Source organism: Dermacentor silvarum, chromosome 2, assembly GCF_013339745.2.
Source record: "Dermacentor silvarum isolate Dsil-2018 chromosome 2, BIME_Dsil_1.4, whole genome shotgun sequence".
Taxonomy (NCBI): Eukaryota; Metazoa; Arthropoda; class Arachnida; order Ixodida; family Ixodidae; genus Dermacentor; species Dermacentor silvarum.
The window spans coordinates 35,422,184-35,444,624 of NC_051155.1; the positions used below are offsets into that span (position 1 = coordinate 35,422,184).

Below are 22,441 nucleotides of genomic sequence, written 5' to 3' on the forward strand. Positions count from 1 at the left end.
TTGCAGTGCTCCTGTCGCTCCCGCCCTGACATCACGGGGCGTGTGACTGAGAGGGGGGAATTTGAATATGCAATGCCCGTGGTCTTAATACTCAGAAGGATCGCCGAGCACCTTTAGAGCATCTCCTTCGTTCTCTGGACAGGGGCACAGTCCTGCTGCAGCCACCAGTCCCTTGTTTTTGGCGTTTCGTTGAGCCGACGAGATCACGGTGCCTCGAGGGCCGCCTCACGGTGGATCTCGTCCTCGAGTGTCACCCCACCCAGCAGAAGAAACAAAGTTATTATTATGAAGACATGACATTGCACCCCAGCCACTGATGCCCTTGGGAAAAAGAGATCTTAACTGTGACATTGCTCCAAGAACTATTTGCCAGCAACTATCGCTGAGCTCATGCATGGCCAGCTGCATCAGTAGTGAAAATGTTCACAGCGGTAAACAGATTCTGGTTTCGGGGCTTCATTGCAGCTCCGCTGCTACAACTTGCAGCAATTCTTCCAGCCTTGAGGTGTTCAGTCGGTCCGTGAACAGATGTCCTATCGTTGCTTTGTTTATCGTGAGCTTGTCAGTCATTTTCATAACTAGTTGCATGATCAACACAGTACGTTTGTGCTCACAGATGACTGGTCCCAGCATTATGAGCCGATGTCCCTCCATTATTTGCTCGCGGCCTGTTTCAGTTACCGGGTGACTGCCGTTCAAGGGCTCCCGATTCACGGCCGGTCCTTGCAGGACCCTGTCTTGTGGAAACGTATGCCACCGCGCTGCATTTGAACACACTGCAACCTCAGTGTTTTCAAGGTCTATACAATCGGCATAACTCGCTTGGGACGGACAACATTTCAGTGAAGCAAGAGGGAACATTTCCCCCCAAAGATATTGCGCAAATATGTTGGTCTGCCCTGGCTGGTCCAGCATCAGCATAGGAACAAGCAGTGCCGCGATGGGACGAAGCGAGTACACAGGGAAGGCTGTGAGCGCACACCAACAAAAGCGCATGCAACGTGCTTTGATTAATGTCGGTCCGAAAGAACTGCCAGCAACACGAAATGAAATACCCTTGATTTTGCGCTACTGCACTTGTCTTGCATCTTGAAACATGTACTACAGCTTGTCAACTTTCTTTGAAAAGTTGAGAATGAGAACGATGAGAACACAACGTTCGCTTGAGGCAGAGAAGGAAAGCTCGAACAGATACCGACAGTTTTCAGCAAACTTCGGGAAATAGTTCTTTTCAGGATTACATCCACAAGTACTTACTCATTACAATATGTGCAGCAATCACCGATTGAATTTGCATTCAGAAACAACTACATGCACAGATTAGGTCAACGTTGCAGAGGATGACTACGTTGTGAACAATGGAAGAAATCGACAAATATGTTGTGTTTGTTTGCTATTCATTGGCCTCTCTCTCAAGTCCCCAACCTAAGCACTCACGCGGATTCCAATCTGGAGAACGAGGCGACAAAAACAGGGAGCGTCGTTGGAGAAGTTGTCAGCCAGCCGCACGTGTGGCGACTGCGGTATGAACGGGAGCCGCATCTTGCTGAAAGACATAAGGCCTCATTTCTGAAGACTCTTCATCCAGGGTTTCACAAGGGTGGCAAGCAACTTCACGTCGGCTTCAGTAGTGCCGCAAAGTACTTCCGGAAAAGTCAATGTGGCGGTGAGACGGCACCGATGATCCTGACGACGGTTCAAACCATCACAGACAACGTAAAGTCTGTTTGCATCACTGTGCGTACCTCGTCAGCGCTTGTGCAAAGCCACCCGTCGATTCGGCGGCTAACTTGCCGTTCTTGGTAAAAATTGTTTGTGTTTCAAAGGAACATAGCATTCGTGCACTCTAAGGCATCTGCAGCTTGCTCAGCACGGAGTGACCCCTCCTCAAGGAAGACGAATGAATCCTGAAGTCCTCACACAAAATGAGCATGACATTTGTTTCTGTGATGTGGAGGTCATTTGCTATGGCTCACGCTCAATCATGCCGCAGAAAATTGCACGTTCTGCCAACGTCTCACCATTAACTGTGGTTCTTGCTTTTCGGCCCGCATGACACGTCAACGGATAAACGCATAGGTTGTGCCCGCCCGATGTGACCACAACTCTTTGCAACGTTCAGTCACAAGCCAATTATCAAGTCTCTGAGGTGTACGTCCAGGGTGAGGGGGGCTGCTTGGGGTTTCACTTCCGTAGGCAGACTGTACGCTTCATTGATTCGACAAAGTGTGCGGTATGGAGGATAAAGGGTCAACTAACAAGAAGCCGCACTACTCCCTACATGTGATGAGCGTGCTGGTGTCTGTGCCGCTAAAGAACAGTGTTCTCCAATACCTTGCGCACCCGTTATGAACACAAGCGTAAATAAATGAATTAGTGTCACATAAATGCACCGTAATTACTACGCACATGGTGTAAAGCCGCATTCACGCATGAAGGTGAGGCAGAAATTGTGCTGCATATTAAACATGGACCCAGGTACACTTCTGCAATACACCGACGATCGACAGCAAACACAAAATTTGTTTTTCTTTGGCGTGCACAGCCAAGCTTTCTGTAAACACCTGTGTCACCGATGTGCTTTCTGTTTAACACATAGGAAACACATGCTGTCAAACATCTGCAATGTTTCTTGAGTGTACAATCGCACCCTCCCATTGCTTCCATTCAATGTGGCATGAGCGCGGCATGCCTCGTTCATAAGGGTTGTAGCGATGTCACCGAAACAGTTGTATTTCTGTCTTCACGTGTATTTTGATTGGTGGACCGCGAAAATATACATATCCTGGTACGGGTCCACAGGTACATCCACCGACAATCGATCTCGCAACAGCATAATGTTCCGCATACACAAAGATGTTAAGTCATGCTGTTTTTGAATTGCCGTACGGTGCATTGTGATGTGAAATGTGTGTTGCACTGACACGGACAATTTTTACAAGTGTTGTTCATTTCACCTGTGCCCTTTCTTTCGCTGCTCTTTCAATGCAGTCTACGCACGAATGCATGTGCTCAATCAATGTTCCTGCTGGCAAAATAAATTAACCTTGCCTACGACCCATGTTCCTGTGTGAACGAGTACAAATGATGTCAACTGAGGTACGATTGCAGTACCTTATTCAGTTACACGCGTTGCATCACACGTAAACTTGTTATGTCTTTCAGTCGTACGTTGCAATACATATATGGTAACCATGTGCCATGGGCCAACAGTAACAACTCATGTAAACGATGAATGCGACACAAGTAACGCTTCGGATACCAAGAACAACAATCCCTGAACGTGTCAGTGTGCGTGTGTATGAAGGAATACTTTGCAAAAAAATACTTGAAAAGTTACAGGCACCTATCCATCACGGACAGAATAAAATTAACATATTAGTTGCTATACACACTTTCTCCATATGTATACTGGGGCCGTATTATAAAACTTCCCCTAGCCGAAATGTCATTTTTCACTTTCAGGCGTTCGCTGATTGACTGTTTTAGCAAAATTGGATGAGCTGATTGGGTGGTTGAGCCCGAAGCCATTCAATTTTGCTCAAACAGCCAATCAGCGCGCACCCTGAAAGCGAAAAAAGAAATTTCGCCTAGTTGAACGTTTCAGAATACGACCCCTGTTCAAAAACACGCACCACAAGTGCACAAACAATCAACTGCTGCATTCCGACAAACAGTTTGAAGTAATGCCGATGCTTAGCCACAACACCTAATTTGCTACCGCCTCGCCATTGCACGGCAAAGGATGCACACAAGAGCACAAATGTTAATGCATGGCATTAATGCGTAGAGCTCAACCGAGGACTCTATTACACAATGCTATAGGCTATGCAAGCATGTTGTCTATCTGTACATTGATCCCAAAAGGGGAATGCAAACGACTAAATATCCTTTTTGTTGGCAAAGAGCAGTACCTTTGGCAAGGAAGACCAGTTGTCTGTATGCATGCACGCATCTACAAGTGCTATATTTCAATGTAACTGAGGCTGCAGACACTCTATACTTGTGGCATCGGATACATGAAACATAGTTTCGCAGCAACAAGGCTCTTCCCAGCGCTGTGCAATTACACAATGTATAACAGTGCCTTTCAATGACAAACGACCAGGTAGTCTTATTAAATGTAACATGACGAACAGTAAAGAGAAATTACATTAGAAAAATATGGATTTGTGACAGAAACATTGCAATACACTTCAACATAACTATTGAATAACGATGCTACAGGACCGTACAACGCTACGCAAATAAAAACAAAACTTTGGTGCTCTTGCGACAGGTTCTGGTGCCACAGGGACAAAAGTAAACAAGTTACTCCCTATAGTATAAAAAAAAGTTCTGACGGAACGCTCTCTTGCTGCAGAAAACACATGTGAAAAAAAAACATTATGTCAATACTATGAACAAATAATTCCGTACGGCAGGTTGTATAGCCAAAAGAACGACACAATGGGAAAATATTAACAAACAAAGAATTTGTGCAAAAATGAAACACAACTCATTCATGGTACAACAGAAAACACAGACAAATCTCATGCACAGTGCATAAATTAGTGTCTACGACATGCACTTTTGCCGCAAGTTGGCCGTAAAGTAATAACTACACATTGGATTTAACTTACATACAACATACTTAATGTACTGCGAAAATTACACTTTTACAAACAACAGGACACCACTGAAACACAGGAAAAAATTACGTCGCCATCTCCTTGTGGCATGCTGAACTAAAGTAACTGGAACAACACATTAACAATAAATATAACAACGCTAAATACATTGATTAAATAAATGCCACACATATAATAACACAAAATACATTAAAAAACTTTCGAAAAAATGTAACAACGCTAAATACATTGATTAAATAAATGGCAGACATATAATAACACAAAATACATTAAAAAACATTTCGAAACTAAAAAAAATTGTACATAGCATGTAGTTCATTTTTGTGGGGGCTCCTGCGGCTCAGCTTGCCTTTGCAGGAAGTGCGCCATTGCTGCAGCAAGCGATGACAGTGGCGCCACCTCCTGCTGCAGCAGCTGCAGGCGTGCCTCGTGCCTGCCAACCACATCGACGAGGTGTTCGAGGGCGCTGGCTGTCCGCTCGGAGGCTTCGGCCAGCTGTTAGTGGAGTGCAATACAGACATATCAAATATGATGCATGCGCATATGCATAGTTACATATGTTCTTGAAGAACATAAGCAACTTTGTGTCATGCAGATTACACATAAAACACACATTTCTGATTTGTAGCGTCCATAACGAGAACCAACTTGCACTGTTCACGCTTGCAGACACACAGTTATGTTACACATGAATTGTTGGGTTCACTTACCACTTCGGCTATACTATTGTGTGCAGCCGTTCTTTTGTGCCACGACTACCAATGCATTTCATCATATGGTGCGTAGGTGAACCTACCAATTCTGATGCATGTTTTCTTCATAAAACACAGGCACACCTGCACCTCACTTATTCAAATGTGCAGATGCATGTAAGACCCAATGTGTCGATGCTAGTTGTATGCATGTCTGCAATCCTACGTTCATTTTTTCGGTTTATAAAATTGACCTTCATGATGAACTAACACTATCATCCAGTTATTGTTACTGCAATTGTGTCGGTGGTCAAAATGCCGCTCAAAATATGCTCCAATGATTGAAATGTCAGTATTACACTGCAAAACAACTTCTTACAGGTACTGTATTCATAAATGTTCTGCTATGTACACAACATTCTTACAGATCTTCAGTTTGCAGCTTACAAGAAAGGAACACAAAGAAATGCTGGTAGTTTTTGCCCTACTCACACATCCACTACATGTGGCAACGAAACAGTGTTGCCCTCAAATTGCACTAATTACTGACAACCCCTCTTGAATGTCTTTACACACACCAATAGTACATGTACATTTAAAATATTTCATGAAAGTACTATGCTCTATAACTATCGCAACACATGCAGCTACTATCATCGTGTTGTAGTGCTTACCCACTGCCACTGAAACCTATGGATCACATCAGCAACTTATTCCCATGGCACTACTTCTGCTCATTCCCAACAACATCTGCTATGCTGACAGGTGATGACATTTCTTATTTCTGGCACGCCTTTCCCACGTACTCAACAAGTTCATGGGTTCTGGTAGTGCAGTAGATTGCATATATTGTGAACCAAGCGAGACACATACCCTTGTCACTTGAGCGAGTATGTCCCGCTGGATGGTGACTTGGCTCTGTAAAACATTTACAGAACGGCCGCCATCCAGCACTACCTGCTCAAGGAGCTCTTCCTCGCTCCGCTGCCGCGGCGGCTGCCTCCTTGAGGTGGCTGTAGTAACAGATAAGGTAACGTTCGGTCAGTGTATGCAGAGAAGCGAACGATAAACATGCAAGCTAAATGGCAGGTACACACACTGACAGGACATGTGTAACCATGTCTCTGTAAATACACATAATTTAAACCGCGTATGTGAAAGAAGTAAATGTTATGGCATTAATTTTCTAAAAAACGTACTCCACATTAAAGCGATACACTCTTCGGCCAAGAGCACATTTTTGCATTTGCTGGAATGTTGCGGCATAGCCTGCACCATCATGCCTGCGCTAGTTTTCATTTTTTTAGGTTTCAAGTTTCCATGTTGACACCATTCTTGGGTTGTGTGTTGCACTTCTGGACCATTGCAGAATAACTTATCACATTTACACACAAAAATGTTCCTACATTACAATTTTCATTACTAAACAATAACTACCTTTCAGGTTTTCTCTGCAAGGCATGCAGCTAAAGGTTATGTATAGCTTCATAAAGAACTGCTTGCTCAACTATGCGATTGTGCTAATTTTTTCTGTGTTGTGCTTCTCGGATGATGGTGTAACTTCTAAGCCATCACAACTGCCAGCTTCTACCTGGTGTTGCTAACACACCTACATACGATGTATGCAGATGTCCTTGAACAAAACTTTGCCACAAAATTATCACGGCATACGTCGTCGGGGAATAACAACATCTGTCACGCTAGGTGCACACACTTATTAAAAACAGCAATACAAAGTGTTCACATGTATCAGCATGCTAAAATCATTACATGATGCGCTGCACTTTGGTCAATCTGCTGACAGTGGGCATTTTAACTCATGTGCCACCACAGTCCAGAGCTCTTTTGATTTCCTTGTTTGCATACCTGTCGCATCACATCGGTGCTGAGAGAAAGTGTGCAACCGAATACTCCAGCTAACATGTATACTGCGCATATTTTGTTTCGCATTCGAACAAATTGTACGATAAACCGTGCGATAACACTGCATTGCTGAGTAACCATTACTGCATTTTGTACACAATTGCTATGCATTCCCAGCATGATCCCGATTCAAGAGTACTAGTCCTTTATCTTACCAACTATCTCACTGCTTGCCTTCTATCATGACATTGCACACATTCATGACAACTGAGGTCCCTATGCAGTTGCAGCACCGACAGACATTGTTCAATCGACAACAGGCAAACTGTAAGTACATTGCAAGAGCTAACCGTAATGTTGAATGCAACGTATGAGATGCATCAGCAACCTGTACTGGGATGTTTGCATACTTCGGTCATGCAAGCAAAGTATATCATCACATGACAAATGACACTTGCACATGTGCTTCTTCTACTCATTACAAATGCTCACGAGTGTAATGCATAGTTCCTTACCTGGGCCTCGCCTTGGACGCGCCTGCACTCGTGGTTCGGCAGCCGGCACGGCACGTGGTGCAGGTGACTTGGCTGGGCGACTTGCCCCACCTGTACCACTCGTGCCCGGCTCGGACGTGGCTGCGATGGCCTGACCTGACGATTCCGAGTGGCTTTCCTGCAAAAATGCAGACATAATCAATGAGGCGTTATAACATATGCAAACAATGCGTTGTGCTATTACCTTGCATGACACCACACCTTCACTTTCTTTTGGACACTGTACAGTTAAAGCCACCACATTTTCAATTGAAGCTCAACTTCACGTTGTTTTATCCTTTCATGACCACTTCATTTTTCGATTTATTCTCAGGGTCTAGATGGAACTACTCAGGCCGTCCACAATGATTGCATTATGTTCACATTTCAAGCTCATCAGTACTTGCTGCTGTTTGCTATGACAATACACTTGCCTATCTATTTAGCGCACTCACACTGCCTTCATCAAACAAACAAAAAACAACAATATAGCACACTTGCGATTAATATATACTCACTTCGGAATCGTCAGACATAAAGTACGCTGGCCCCAGGCCGCCGCCACTTCCCCTCCCCACGAGCGCCAATACCCTGCCCTTATTGCCGCCCAGTCGGCCGCCGCCAGTCGCCCTACAAGAAAAAAAAACATTAGTGGTCTCGTAAGAAGGTGAAACTTTATCATTATTAGCTTCTTTTCACTCACCTCATCTCGCCAGCCACCACAGCGGCTTCGCGCCTCACCTTGTACAGGTACTTCGACCACCACACCTTCCATTGGGACTCCGTCTTGGTTGGCGGCCCTTCTGAATTGAGCAGGGCCGCCAATTCCCCCCACAAATCATTCCTTTTGGCGACCGTGAAGTCCCCATCCAATTCCCCTGACTTACTAACAAGCCGGGGGTGCCGCTCCATAAAATTTATAAGAATTTCCTCCTGCCGAATTGTAATTTGGTATCCGGGCATGGTGGTGTGGTGCTCTCCGTACATGTACAGGACGCAAACTGGCCGTCTGCGAGCAAGACGACCAAGGAATGGAACACTTTTTGTTTTTCATTACAGCCTTTATTTCCTACAAATAAGCAGTCGTACGGTGTTTCTTCTTGCACAAACCTGCAATTCAGTTGAAAAAAACAATCACTATTGGTGCCGTCTGTTCACAACCCAACGCATGCAACGCAAACTCACCAATTTTCCGACGGCAGCAGAAGAAAAGCAGACGACTTTACGGCGACGTTTGACGGCTTCTTCTTTAAGGTCCCGGCTCAGGGTTTGTAATTTTTTCCATGTATTGATGGGCCGTAAAAGCATTGTAGGCACTGATTCTCAATAAAAACCAAAAAGCAAACGCACACACTAAGCCCGTACAAACGCTACGCCGTTTGGTTTCGTCTCTGCTCAGCCCGCCCCATTTCAAAATAAGGAGCCATGTTTACACGATGCCCCTCTCGCGGTAGCCGATGGCCGACACCCGACATTCGCAGACGCATAACCAAAACGTGTTGCTTTACACTTGTACCCGAATTGATTTGTAACCCCGTTAGTTGCAGACCAATTTATTTGTTAAAATATTGCTTTTCACATTTTGTTTTTTAATTTATGTTAACTAAAACAGCCGTAGCCAATCATAGTCAGTGCACAAAGCCGTACTGCGGCAAATACATTCGAATACAACACACCCGAGCAGCTCTGCACTCGCACGGTGCGCCCTCACGTGTGCTTTGCGAGACGTTCGAGAGCGCGTCTTGGTGGTGCATGCTGACGTCACGGGTGAGCAGCCAATTAGACGTATTGAACGCGACGTTCGCCTAGGCGAAATTTCGCCTAGGCGAACGTTTCAGAATACGGCCCCTGATAACGCTCAAGCCTTTCGTGACTATAGGATGTACAGGGCTCGCAAGGTTAAAGAAAGGAAATGCGGACAAGACAGGTGGCGATTATTATTTGGGGGCAAGATACAACCCATAGGGTGTAAACTTTTTAGAGCGTAACTTTCTCGTAGTCGATCATGGCATTAAAGAATTCCTCGCAAACATTCGCCCATCAGATACACCAGTACTTCCTTAAAAAGTAAAACATTATACTTCTAAAGCAGAAAATTCATGCTGCTGCATATGTAGGGAAATTTTCATCAACTAAAAATTATACTTTGCCTTACTAAAATTGGTAATGACAGTTTTAAGTAGCTAATTATTTACAATAAGGCCTGAAATTTCTGTCTGCATATATGGTCGGGGACATTTTACGTGAAATGTCCTTAAAATTTATTAGAGGGGATCATTTGCCGAAACCGCATGTTGTGAAAACATGATATAACCAATATCACTTATTTTTTTAGAACCGTACTAGCCACGCGAGTTACTTTGGCATCGTTGTGTATAGACAAAACATATGCAGATTCCACGGACTGGTGGAATTGATGCAAGCAGAGTTTTTTTTTTCGTTTGCGTTCATTGACGGTGATGTTGATGGCATACGACAGTCGTGACATGATGTAAAATGTTGCCTTGCTTGCACCACTTGTGTCATTCATTGACTCATTCCTTTACTGAACAGAGCCCAAATTAGCAATGCTTTCTGACGACGCATTTCTTTTTCTACCGTGTCATCTAAGGTGAACTGCCACGCGTACAGTGGGGTTAGGTAATTCACCCGTTTCCTGACTACATCGGTACGGGGCACGGTTGTACCCACTCGCTGCCTCCTCTCTAAACTACCACTCTAACGTTATCCCTACCTCCTCCGTGAACTGGCGTTGCTGTTGTGCGGAAGTGCAGGGACAAGCGCGGCGGCTCCTGCAATGGTCTTGCGAGGGATCACGCACAATTACGGCGTCCGCAGGCTATTGTTGCGTCCCCCAGAGAGCTTCAGAAGGCATTGTGGCGCCCTCAGTGCACGTCATATGGCATTGTGACCCGACTTTACCGATACGGCGTTGACGTCGCCTATATCCTCTCCCGCTTTTATCTACGTCCTCTGTGGACGGCGGCACAACTCTCGTTGACTCTGTGGGGAGTACATGTACCCTTGGCTTGGGACGACTAAAGAATATCCGGACACCCTGAAGACGAAGCCGCTCATCTTGAAGAGCGTCGCGTGGCCAAGCGAGAATCTGCGCATCGGCGGCGAGCGGATTAGGAATACTGTACCTAGCAGAACTTGGAATTTCCTAGCAAAACTTAGCCAAGCCTAGTAAAACCTGGAAGAAGCTAGGTTGATCACCAGCTCCACTATTTACTCCATCCTTGCACCACTAGTGCAAGCTGCCGACAATTTGTTCAAGAAATTCGTAATTTGCATCCTTCTCACTGCGCCTTCTAGCTGTGACGAAAAAAAAACGTTCAGAAAAAAAGTAGAATGCAGTACCACAGCTGGGAGGCAAAGGAGTGTCAAAAATTGTGAACAAGAAAATAGAACCGTACACATAATTTAAATTTTAGATGGAAATTAAAACGACAGTACTTCATTGCATGAAGGGCACATGCACGTATTGAAAAGCACATACCACGAGGTGCATTTTGTGCAACAGGGTTGGACGTGGAAGGGGTTGCCTCAAGTGGCCAGTCTCACTTCCTGTGACTCCTGTTTGGTTGGACGAAGCATCTCTGCTGGGGCCTGCGAAGGTGGTTGAAGGCTGCTCAGCGATTACGGGAGGCTGTTCGGCCACACTCTTGGTTGCGGTGATGTCCTCGAGATCGTCGCTTTTGGCGTCTTCGTTATCCAGTGGCTTCCCTAGAAAGTCCACGTTAAAGCTTTCAGCCCGGGCGCGCGCCGGCGCCGCCGCCGGCGATTGCGGCTGCACAGCGTGCCTTTGAACATGGCGCTGAGGCGGAGAAAAATATAACGAAGTGAAAGCGCGTGCTATCATCGTCCAATCGGAGATACAGGAGAGAGAGAAGCGGCGTTTGATCAAAGGATGGCGGTAATTTTCTTATATAGAAACTTCACGTGAGGAAACTTGAAGGCGCTGCCTTGCGCACACTTCTTTTAACAGCAGAGCTGTTTATGCCGGCCGTAATCTATGCCGCGAGCCGCAAAACCTCGCCGACCTTAGCAACCCATACCATCTGTGCGATAGCTTCGCAAGACTCCGCGCCTAGACACTACGCGCAACGCGCCTGCTCCGCTTTCCAGAAACGTTCCGTGTAGCAGGTGTCAAGGCGGGGTTCGGGCAGTATAGCGGTCGGGCGGTAGTAGCAGCCATGGGGAGACCGAGGAAGCACAACAGTCCCGAGTAATAGGTCGCTTTCCGGGAATCACGTCGCTTGGCTTAACAAGCATACAATAGCCGGCATCGAGCTGATCCTGCACAAAGAGCCGCGAAACCCTAGCCAAGAGACGGCGCAGAGTCGAAGCTGCGCCTCACTTCTAGCTCCGGCAACGCTCCTCCGTCACCGCGCCAGCGATGGCGTCACTGCGCGTTGCATAGCGCCGCTTGCAACACCGACACCGCGTTCCACCGCGTTCAACCGCGTTGCAATGCCGACACCGCATACCAGCAGACCCGCTCCGTCAATGCGGTCGCTTAGCAATAACTTACCCAGCTTCGCCCAGCCATGTCTTTACTTCGCGCCGCAATTCTTGCTTTTCTTAGTCATTACAACACTTTGTGAAGCTTGGCCATTACGCCACACTGATTATAAGCATCACGTCGCCGCGACGGCGACACACCCAACTCTCGCAGAATTCGCACTGAGTAAATGTTACATGGGACGGCCGAAGAAGTACAAGACTCCCCTAGAAGAAGCGGCTCAGCTGGAAGCTCGTTGTGCCGTCAGCCGAGAACGACTGCGGCGAGTGCATGCTAATCCGGAGTATCGCGCCGAAGCCGCTGCTGCTAAAACGCCAAGGATATAGTAAAACCCGGAAGAAGCTAGATCGATCACCAGCTTCGCTGTTTACTTCAGCCTTGCACCACTAGTGCAAGCAGCCCATGTTTTTTTTTCATAAATTAAAAAGCCGCCGTTGTCATAATCTTTAATGATGTGAAAAGTCACTAATCTTGATTGCAATACGAACTCATCTGTGAAAAGTGCATATTTGTAATCTGCTACCATCATTATTTCAAATGCATGCATATTTTTAATGATGTCTCAAAACACAGTTGCCAACACCACGCGAGAGCGACGCAAATGCTACAGCACCCCATTTCACATTCCAAAGCACGAGGCAAATGCGGCGATACGCGTGCTTCTAGGCCGCCATTTCTTATGGCAGCACGTTAGGATAATATGCCCAGCTCGTCGCACTGTAAACTTAGGCGGAAAATATCAGCAATGGTGGCCCAGTATCTTGTCACGCGAGGTCAAATCGACGTTTACAAATGACCCTGTGATGTTATTGGGTGCAGGATCACTCCAGAAAGAGGTTGAAGTAGCACGCAGAAGCACAAATACACATCAGACTTGTATTTAGACACACGTAATACATTAAAACAGCACATACACAACAGTTCCCCCAAATATGTTCAAGAAGATATGCAGCTAATATAGGTTAGTCAAATGTAGTCGGCCTACAGTTCATGTAGAAGCAGGTGTCGCCATGTCGGAGACGTCGGGGAACCGGTGTCGGACAGCAGTGTCGGACAGCAATGTCGGACAACAGGGTCGGACAGCAGGGTCCAACTACAGGGTCGGATCACCTCGTGGAGCTCAGGTGGCCCTGCGCCACAGTCGATGTACCGAAGCCTCCGCGAGCCCGGTTACCCGATGGCGGAGGTTGCGCCCCAGAGCACACTGCGGCAGCTCACCGGGTCACGTCCACAGCTGGCGAGGTAGCCCTGTGGCCGCTCACCCGAACGCTCCATCAGCCAGGCTCAGAACCGCCAGCCCTCCTGGACCAGTTGCTCAGCGGAAGAACTGGATGAGGTAACCCTGTGACCGCTCAGCCGAATGCTTGATCAGCCAGGCTCAGGACCGCCAGCCCTCCTGGACCAGTTGCCCAGTGGAAGAACTAGACGAGATGGCCTCTCAGCTGGTGACAGCATTGATTGGGGTGCAGACGTAGTGACGCGGGTGGCGATAGCTCCTATGTGCCGGACGCGTATTTCCAATTGCTTGTAGATACAGCGCTCGACCGCTGGCGCCACGCTGCGCCGCTCGCGCGTACCATGTTTCTAGCCGCCGCCGTTGGAACGGAGGAGGCGTTGACGGAGAAAACGCTGGGCTGGTGGTGACTAGCCTGCTGTTGGGATCGGTGGTATTATAAACGCATCACTGTTTTGATGATCCAAATGTAATCTCGCTATCAGGCAGGGAGCAGTCTACCTGACTGGAGCAGTATTTTTTTATTTGGGGTGTTGCTACGCTGCGCTCCGCAACACCCCAACGACCGCCGCTTCGCGTCGGCGCCCCGCACCACGGCTACCGCCGTGGCACCGGGGTTCAAGCGACCGCGCTAGCAAACAGAGAGGGGAAAAAACGGCAAAGCGTGATATTAGGCAAAAAAAAAAACTCTAGCCAGGGCTGGATTCGAACCAGCGTACGCATGATACCGAAGCGAGCGCCGTAACGACTCAGCCATAGAGCCTTTTTCTTATTTATTGCCATTTCACAAACACAAACAAAAATTATCAGATACACATGTACATATTCTAAATACACCAGCTACAACTCGGCCGGTGTATGTGGCTTCAAAATGTTTCACAGAAGCCAATTGATCCAATATAGGTAACCATTCTGGGGGTTCACATTGGGCTCTGAACAAGTCTCGGGTGTAGATCACTCTCAACAAAATAGTGTCTTGCTGACTGAGTTGGTATATGAGCATGCCTAACATCCATCCTGGTCTTCCATACGCTATGCATGCAAAGCAAGATTAGCACATCACTCGTCACTTCCACTCAGCCATAGAGCCACGCTTCCAAGGTTTGCATTCATGCGAACCATATGATTGCGTTCGAGCGCCCTCGGCGGAAGAAACCACCTAGAAACGCGGTACGGGCGAGCGGCACAGCGCGGCGCCAGTGGTCGAACGCTGTATCTACTAGCAATTGGAGTGTTGCGGGGCCGGACGCCCAGCGAGGAAGCTCCGCCATCGAACGCCGAACCTCGCGCACTACTCACGCCACGGGCCACGCTCTCTCGAGCCACGCTTTTCGTGGCGCCACTGTCGACGCTCACCAATCGGTGTCGATGATGATGATGACGACCGTAGATACCCACTCATAAGTATTGGTCAAGAGTCGGTGTCCTCTTCGCCACCACACGGCACGCTGTCTTCTTATGTTTATGTTTGCCACTCCCGCGTGCAATAAATTATCACAGACCCCTTCCTGAGACGCCCCTCACGGGATATGCCTTCCGCCGATAGCAAGCTGACATGGCGGCTATCCTGGATGCCCACCACATGTTCGCGAAATTGCAGATGCATTGCATGCTTCTTTCCATTTTGTTTTTAAAGCGCTAAAGTCGCAACAAGGATGCCAAGGACCAGAAAAAAAGTATATCAATTAAGACTTTATTGAAAGTTATTGTTCATCGACAACATTTGCAGCTCCACGTCACGTTTGGCCATCTTCGTGAAAACGCAAAATTGCATTTTGCAAAACTTCGGCTTCCCAGCACAAAAAAAAAACGTGACCTCTCGACAACCAATCAGAGTCAATATGACAGGTAATGGCGGCCGTGCAGCCACTATGCGTGTCCAGAAGAGAGCCTTAAGACGATGTTGAATTTCCTGGACGCGAAGAACCAGAAACGGCTTTCAAAATTGGCAGTAACAGCCCGTACAGCTTCCCGGGTCAGCGGTCTGTTTGAGAATCCTTTTCGATGGTAAAGTACCAATCTAAAAGCGCATGTTTTGTTTTCAGGGAGAAAGCGGCATCTGAACACCAACACAAACGGGGTCCGTCTTTCCACATGTTACTTTTTGGCGTGGCGTAGAGGTATAGGTACTGGCTTTGCAATCAGTACCCGAGAATTTGAAATTATGGCAAGGCTAGTGGTTTGTTTTATAGTTTTTAGTGGCACGAGCATCGAGTGACACTCTTGTTTGTTGCGCAGCACTTCCCGTTCACCTCCTGAAACGACTCTGGACGAAATTCGAAATAAATTAGAAAATAATAAAAAAAATACTACAGTACAATCTTCATGGGTTTCATTATCGATATGATATCAGAGCATACGTTTAGTTACAAGTTGAGTTACTGAGGTGTCCGGCATAACCAGAAATAATTATAAATTACTGCATACCGCACTCCAATGCACAGAACACCAACGCCGACATGCGAGTGCCACTAAGAGAGGTCTAAGCCAAAGATTATGGTACCCTACCGTTTTTCATTTTCTTATTGTCCTAAAATTGGGGGTCTCGCTGCCTTTAATTAAAAGCAAAAGTTATAAACAGAAGTTGGGCAATCCGTTTTCTTTCGCTCTAGAGCTGCATTCCTGAGCAGTTCCCAGCAACTCCGAATTTGCTGCGCCAGTCAAGCGTTCCAGCATACAGCGCGGCACTGGTCCTATAATCCGGCATGCCACTGGATCCCAGTGGCATTGAGTTTTGCTATAAGCAAGAATAAAGTTACTTAGCTAGTGTACTATCCATAGTTTTAAGAATGTGGGAATTGTTTCTTGCTATGAGGTTTCTTATTGTACTTTCTTTAACCTTCGTTTTTATTTGTTCGATTAGGTTTCAGAATTGTTTAGTTTACTCGATAGGGTTATTGTTAACAATAAGCTTTTCTTTTGCTTTCTTCTTGCTTATTTTTCTTGATATCGTGTCGGGAACCCAAGGACTGTTTTCCCTAAAGTTTGAATGTTTATAATAAGGCTATTCGCTAGCGATTGTGTTATGTTTAAGGAAACTTATAGCGTAGACGATCAGGTGCCTCTAAATAATTGCACGAATAGCGTTTATCAATGGTGCAACCAATGGGGTATGAAGCTAAACTCCGAAAAAACAGTGTACATGAATGTAACCAGAAAGAAAAATTACTTCTCGTTTCAATATACGCTAACACCTCACCTACTCAAAGAAGTCAGCGACTTCTTTCTGGTGGAAGTGCTCTGCTTGAAGTTTCTGGTGGAAGTTTTCTGGTGGAAGTGCTGGGTACGGTCGATGTTAAGTTCTCCGTAGCGTGCCCCAGATCTTAGCCCGGCGAGCAGTTCGGCCGAGCTTACCCCTGTGCACGTACGTACCAGCCGACGTCTCCAGGGACTCCAGCCACTGCACGGTCTGCTACCCGAACGAAGTAGAATGACGAACCAACCACCTCCTGTCGCTGCTGCAGCATCGCACGTGGTCGTCAATCAGACCCGGACGCCGAATCCGTTCCACAAGAGTGCTTCAGAGGGCGCCGACGACTGGCTTGACCATTTTGACCGGGTCGGCAACCTCAACGACTGGACCCATGAGTGTAAGCTACGTTACGTGTACTTCGCTCTTGAAGATTCCGCGATAACATAGTTTGAGAACCACGAGGCGACACTGACGCCATAGGAAGAATTTCGTCGGCAGTTCCTCATTGCCTTCGCCAGGGCGGAAAGGAAGGAGAGGGCGGAGTTAGCAATGGAGGCGAGAATTCAAGGCCCGAATGAGCAAGTGACGGCGTACGTACAAGACATGAATCGGCTCTTCAGACGTGCGGACCCGTTTATGACTGAAGCAAAGAAGGTGCACCACATACTTCGCGGCGTCAAAGAGGAAATATTTGCTGGCCTCATTCGAAATCCGCCGACGACACTTGCAGAGTTCCACGACGAAGCCACTACCATGGAAAAGGCGCTTCAACAGCGGGCCAGGAAATAGAAGCGCGACGCCGTGATTTCAAGGGAGCTCTCTGCTGTTACCCTCGGCAACGACATCGGCGCCTTGTGAGAACTCATCAGGGCTGTCATCAAGGAGGAACTGCAGAAGATGCAGACGACCCCTGCCTCTGTGGGACCACTTTCCATTCCGGAAACGGTGCGCGCGAAGCTCCGACATGTTCCTGGACAGTACGACGCACCACAGCAGGGAGCGCGTGCTGAAATGAGTTACGCTGAAGCAGTACGCCATCCACCACCCTCAAGTGTGTATAGCATGGTACACCGCACTCAGCAAATGGACGTACGCTTCAGGCCTCGCAGCCCATCGCACATCTCCGAAGCAAGAAATAGGAAGAGCGACGTTTGGCGCTCCTCAGACTACAAGCCCTTTTGTTATCATTGTGGCGAAGCCGGGCACATCTACAGAAAGCGTCCTTATCGTCATGTGGGGCTGCGTGGATTGTCGCCGAATGCACCTCGTCCACGACCTGGTGAGTGGCCGCCGGAAATAGAGAGTTTCGTCACGAATCGTCGCAATGGTGATCAACGATGGCACGAGCCCCGTTCGTCGTCTCCTGCTCGTTACAGGTCACCATCACCAAGCCAAGCCTTCTCTCGCGGCGCTCTCACACGCCGCTCGCCTAGCCAGGCAGGTCGGTAAAACTGAGTTCAGCGACCTCCGGAGGTGAGGCCGCTGACGTCGACTGTGCGCAAGATCCTCCTCTACGACGAAAACAGAACGACGCAGACGTACAGACGCAGCCAAACACCGTAAGAAAGGTTGTAACGTCGAACATTCTCGTCACCGTAGACGACGAACAAATTAATGGCGTTAATCGACACAGGAGCGGACACCTCAGTTATGAGCATGCACCTTGCCTGCAAGCTGAAGAAAGTTTCTGCCGAATGGACTGGGTCGCAGATTCGCACTGCAGGAGGCCATCTGCTAACCCCGGTAGGAAGATGCATAGCGCGAGTGAGCATTCGTGGGTTTAACTACCTCGGAGATTTCTTTATCCTCCCAAGCTGTTCGAGGAAGCTAATTCTGGGAATGGACTTTCTGCAGGCTAATGGAGCCTTGATTAACTTACACAAGTCGCTGGTAACGTTTTCGACGGCGCAAAACTTAGCAGGGAGGAGCACTGACGGAACGTATGTCAACGCCTTGAGGATTGTCGACGAGAACATCACGGTGCCGCCAAGGAGCAGCGTATTGATCCTCCTAACCTGCGACGCATTCGACGAATATGAGGGTATTGCCGAGGCATATATCCCGCCGTTGCTCGAAAGACTTACCGGCATCGCCCGGGGCCTTGTTCGAATACAGGATTTCTTGAAGAACTTGTTCGCAAGATTTCTTGACGAACTTCAGCCATGAGTATCAGCACGACCCTCAAGGTACAGCTGTAGCCTTTCTGAATGACATTGCTGACTCCTCCGACGTCGCCACGTTACAAGTGACTTCACCGGGTGCAACAACTCACGCCAGCCTGAGTACCCGCGTCCACATTAATGCTGACATAGCCGATGTACAGAAGTATCAGCTGCTGGACCTAGTGACAGAATTCTCTGGCTGTTTTTCCACAGAATCTAAAGTCCAGCGCACCTCCATTACGCAACACCGGATAGTTACAGAGGAGTCGGCGCGGCCTGTTCGTCAGCATCCGTACCACGTGTCACCTATGGAGCGAGAGGCGATTAAGTGTCAAGTTCAAGAAATGCTAAATGATGACGTCATCCAGCCATCGACAAGTCCGTGGGTGTCGCCTGTCGTACTAGTAAAAAAGAAAGACAACACACTCCGCTTGTGCGTTGACTACAGACGGCTTAACCGAGTCACCAAATGCGACGTTTACCCCCTGCCACGGATCGATGACGCCTTGGACCGTCTGCGTCATGCTAAGTTCTTTACTTCGTTAGACCTAAAGTCAGGGTACTGGCAAATCGAAGCGGACGAGCGTGGCCGCAAACAAAACCGCCTTCGTGACTTCCAACGGGCTCACGAAATTAAAGTCCTTAGTTTCGGTCTCTGTTCCGCTCCTGCTACGTTTCAACGAATGATGGACACTGTACTCGTCAGAATCAAATGACAGACGTGTCTAGTGTACCTAGACGATGTTGTTATGTTTTCCAGCACGTTCGATGAACATCTCACCCGGCTACGAAGTGTCCTTACCGCAATACGCAAGGCAAACCTCACCTTCAAGCCTGAAAAATCGTAGTTTAGCTTCCACGAACTCAAGTTTTTAGGCCACGTGGTCAGCTCCCAAGGAGTACGAACCGACCCAGAAAAGCTCGCTACCGTTGCCGAGTTTTCTCACCCTAAAGACAAGAAGGCTGTTCAGCGGTTCCTGCGCCTCTGCGCTTACTACCATCGTTTCGTTGAAGGCTTCTCAAGGATTGCTGAACCTCTCACGAGACTGACGCGACAAGATGTGCCCTTTGCGTGGACGAAAGACCAAGAGCAGGCCTTCACCGAATTGCGCAAACGCCTTCAATCCGCTCCAGTGCTGGCGCATTTTGATGACATCGCGGCGACTGAAATTCACACGACGCAAGCAACGTAGGACTCGGGGACATTCTGGTTCAATGGCAAGACGGCGCAGAACGTGCAAATGCGCGCGCCAGCCGTAGTCTTACAAAAGCAGAAGCTAATTATTCAACCACCGAAAAGGAATGTTTAGCAGTCGTGTGGGCCATCATCAAGTGCCGACCTCACTTATACGGCCGGCCATTTCGAGCGATCAGTGACCACCATTCGCTCTGCTGGCTTGACAATCTACGAGACCCGTCAGGTCGCCTCGCTCGTAGGAGCCTCCGCCTCCACAAATACGACATAACTGTTGTCTACAGATCGGGCAATAAGCATAGCGACGCTGACTGCTTGTCACATTCTCCTATTCCGTTGACATCCTCCGACTTGGAGTTAGATTTGCCGTTGCTTGGTGTCATCGACGTGGTGGGCATGGCTGACTATCAACGTGCAGACTCTGAACTGCTTCCAGTCATCCGATATCTCGAGGGAGCTGACGTTGTTGTCCCACGCCCACTTTCACGAGGATTGACATCGTACTGCCTGCGGAACGATGTCCTGTACAAGAAAAATTTCGAGAACAGCCAAAAAAACTTTCCTGGCGGCGCTGCACGAGGAAGTTTTGCAGGCGTGTCACGACGATCCCTGTGCCGGCCACTCAGGCCCCTTGAGGCGAGAACGACGAAGTTCGTGGTTGCGCGCGCGCTCGCCGAGGTCCAGCCATAGCTAAAGGCTGACGTGTTTTTTGCATATCTCTTGCTGGTCAACCATTCTACCTGTACTAGCTGGGTGACAATATAAGTACCTTGGCGTAACAATAACAAAGAATCTCAGTTGCAATAACCACGTATCTAACATGTGCGCATCCGCCTTCCGTAAGTTATGCTTCCTCAGATATAAACTTCGACAAGCCCCTCCATCCGTCAAGCTGTTGGCCTATAATTCAATCATTAGACCTGCCCTCGAATGCGCATGTATTATTTGGGACCCACACACTACGAAAAATATTGATGCTCAAGAAATGATTCAACGTAATTCCATTCGGTTTATCTTTTCTAAATACCGCATGACTAACTCCCCAACCTTTATGATACAACAAAGTGATACCCAGGAAATTAAGCTACGTCGAAAAATTCTGAGACTAAACTTTTTTTTTTCACTTGAAAAGCAACCATCTCGCATTAGACCCTGCTCCGTACATCCAACCTCTGATGTCACGCTGAATCGATAATACCATTTAGAACTCGTACTAACACATTCAAGTTTAAATTTTTTCCACGAACGATTGCAGACAGGAACGCTTTGCCGCTATGTATGCTTCAGAACAGTGAATCATTCGACGCATTAACGTGATAATGCGAAGCGCTTGTCTTTTGTTTTCTTCTTGCCTTTTTTCCCCTTCGTTCTTCTCGTGAACCCCAGGACAGTTTTCCCTAAAGTTGCAATGTTTATAATTGTTTTCACGGCCATAAGATGCTCATTGATGTGTCATGGTAATGTTTATATTAATTTTTTCCTATCTTCATGGTCTGTGATCAATTCTGTTTGATGTTTTTACCAGTGCTTGCGTAAAACTTTTGATACATCTCTGCATGGGCCCTAGCTTGGGTCTGCAGTACTTTGTAAATAAAAGTAAATTTAGCCCATCGTTTCAGTTTATTCTTCTCTGATTACATACTTGCGGAAACATCCGCCGCGTTAGATCAGTGGCTGTGACATTACGTTGCTGAGTATGAAGCCACAGCTGTATTTCCGGCTGCGTTAACCAGGGGGTGGGGGAGAGCTGGGAAGGGGTTGGCGGTGCAAATAATGTGATTCCCGTGCTTTGGGGGCGTCTTATTGGAGACTATCAAGCAACATTCCGCAGCCGACACTAGCCTCGTATACCGAGTAGAGCACTGCACGGGCCGATTTTTTCAGCCCAGGCCCGGCCCGGGCCCGTTTTTACGTTGGGCTGCCCGCCCGAGCCCGATCAAAACTTTTATGGCGAGACCTGGCCCGGCCCGGGCCCTGAAATAATCTACGTTACCCGCCCGGCCCGGCCCGCCACCCCTCTACCTTAGGCCCGAACCCGGCCCGAGCCCGGCTCGAAACCGGCCCGAACCCGGCCCGAGACCGAAAAATACATGTTTATTCAGAGTTGACACGCCCGAGAATAACTCGCTCCACGTTAGATGCGCACCACCAGAAAGCCCGAGCCCGGCCCGGGCCCGCGTCAAAAAACCCGAGCCCGGCCTGGGCCCGGGTCACAAAGCACACGCCGTGCCCGAGCCCGGCCCGAGCCCGTGAAAAAACTGCTCTACTCGGCCCGGCCCGGCCCACGGGCCGGCCCGGGCCCGGGCTTTCGTGTAAGCCCGAGCCCGGTAGTGCTCTAATACCGAGTTAATTATACGTAGAACTGTTCATTCATTATGAAAAAAAGTTGTGTTTGTTTAGTACGCTAAGG

General features: G+C 47.9%; 1 protein-coding gene across 4 annotated transcripts in view; it reads left to right on the forward strand.

Annotated features, from left to right (window-relative positions):
- LOC125942970 (neprilysin-11-like) overlaps positions 1–22,441 on the forward strand; it is a 633,184-nt gene that overhangs the window by 93,255 nt on the left and 517,488 nt on the right. The window lies entirely within an intron of this gene.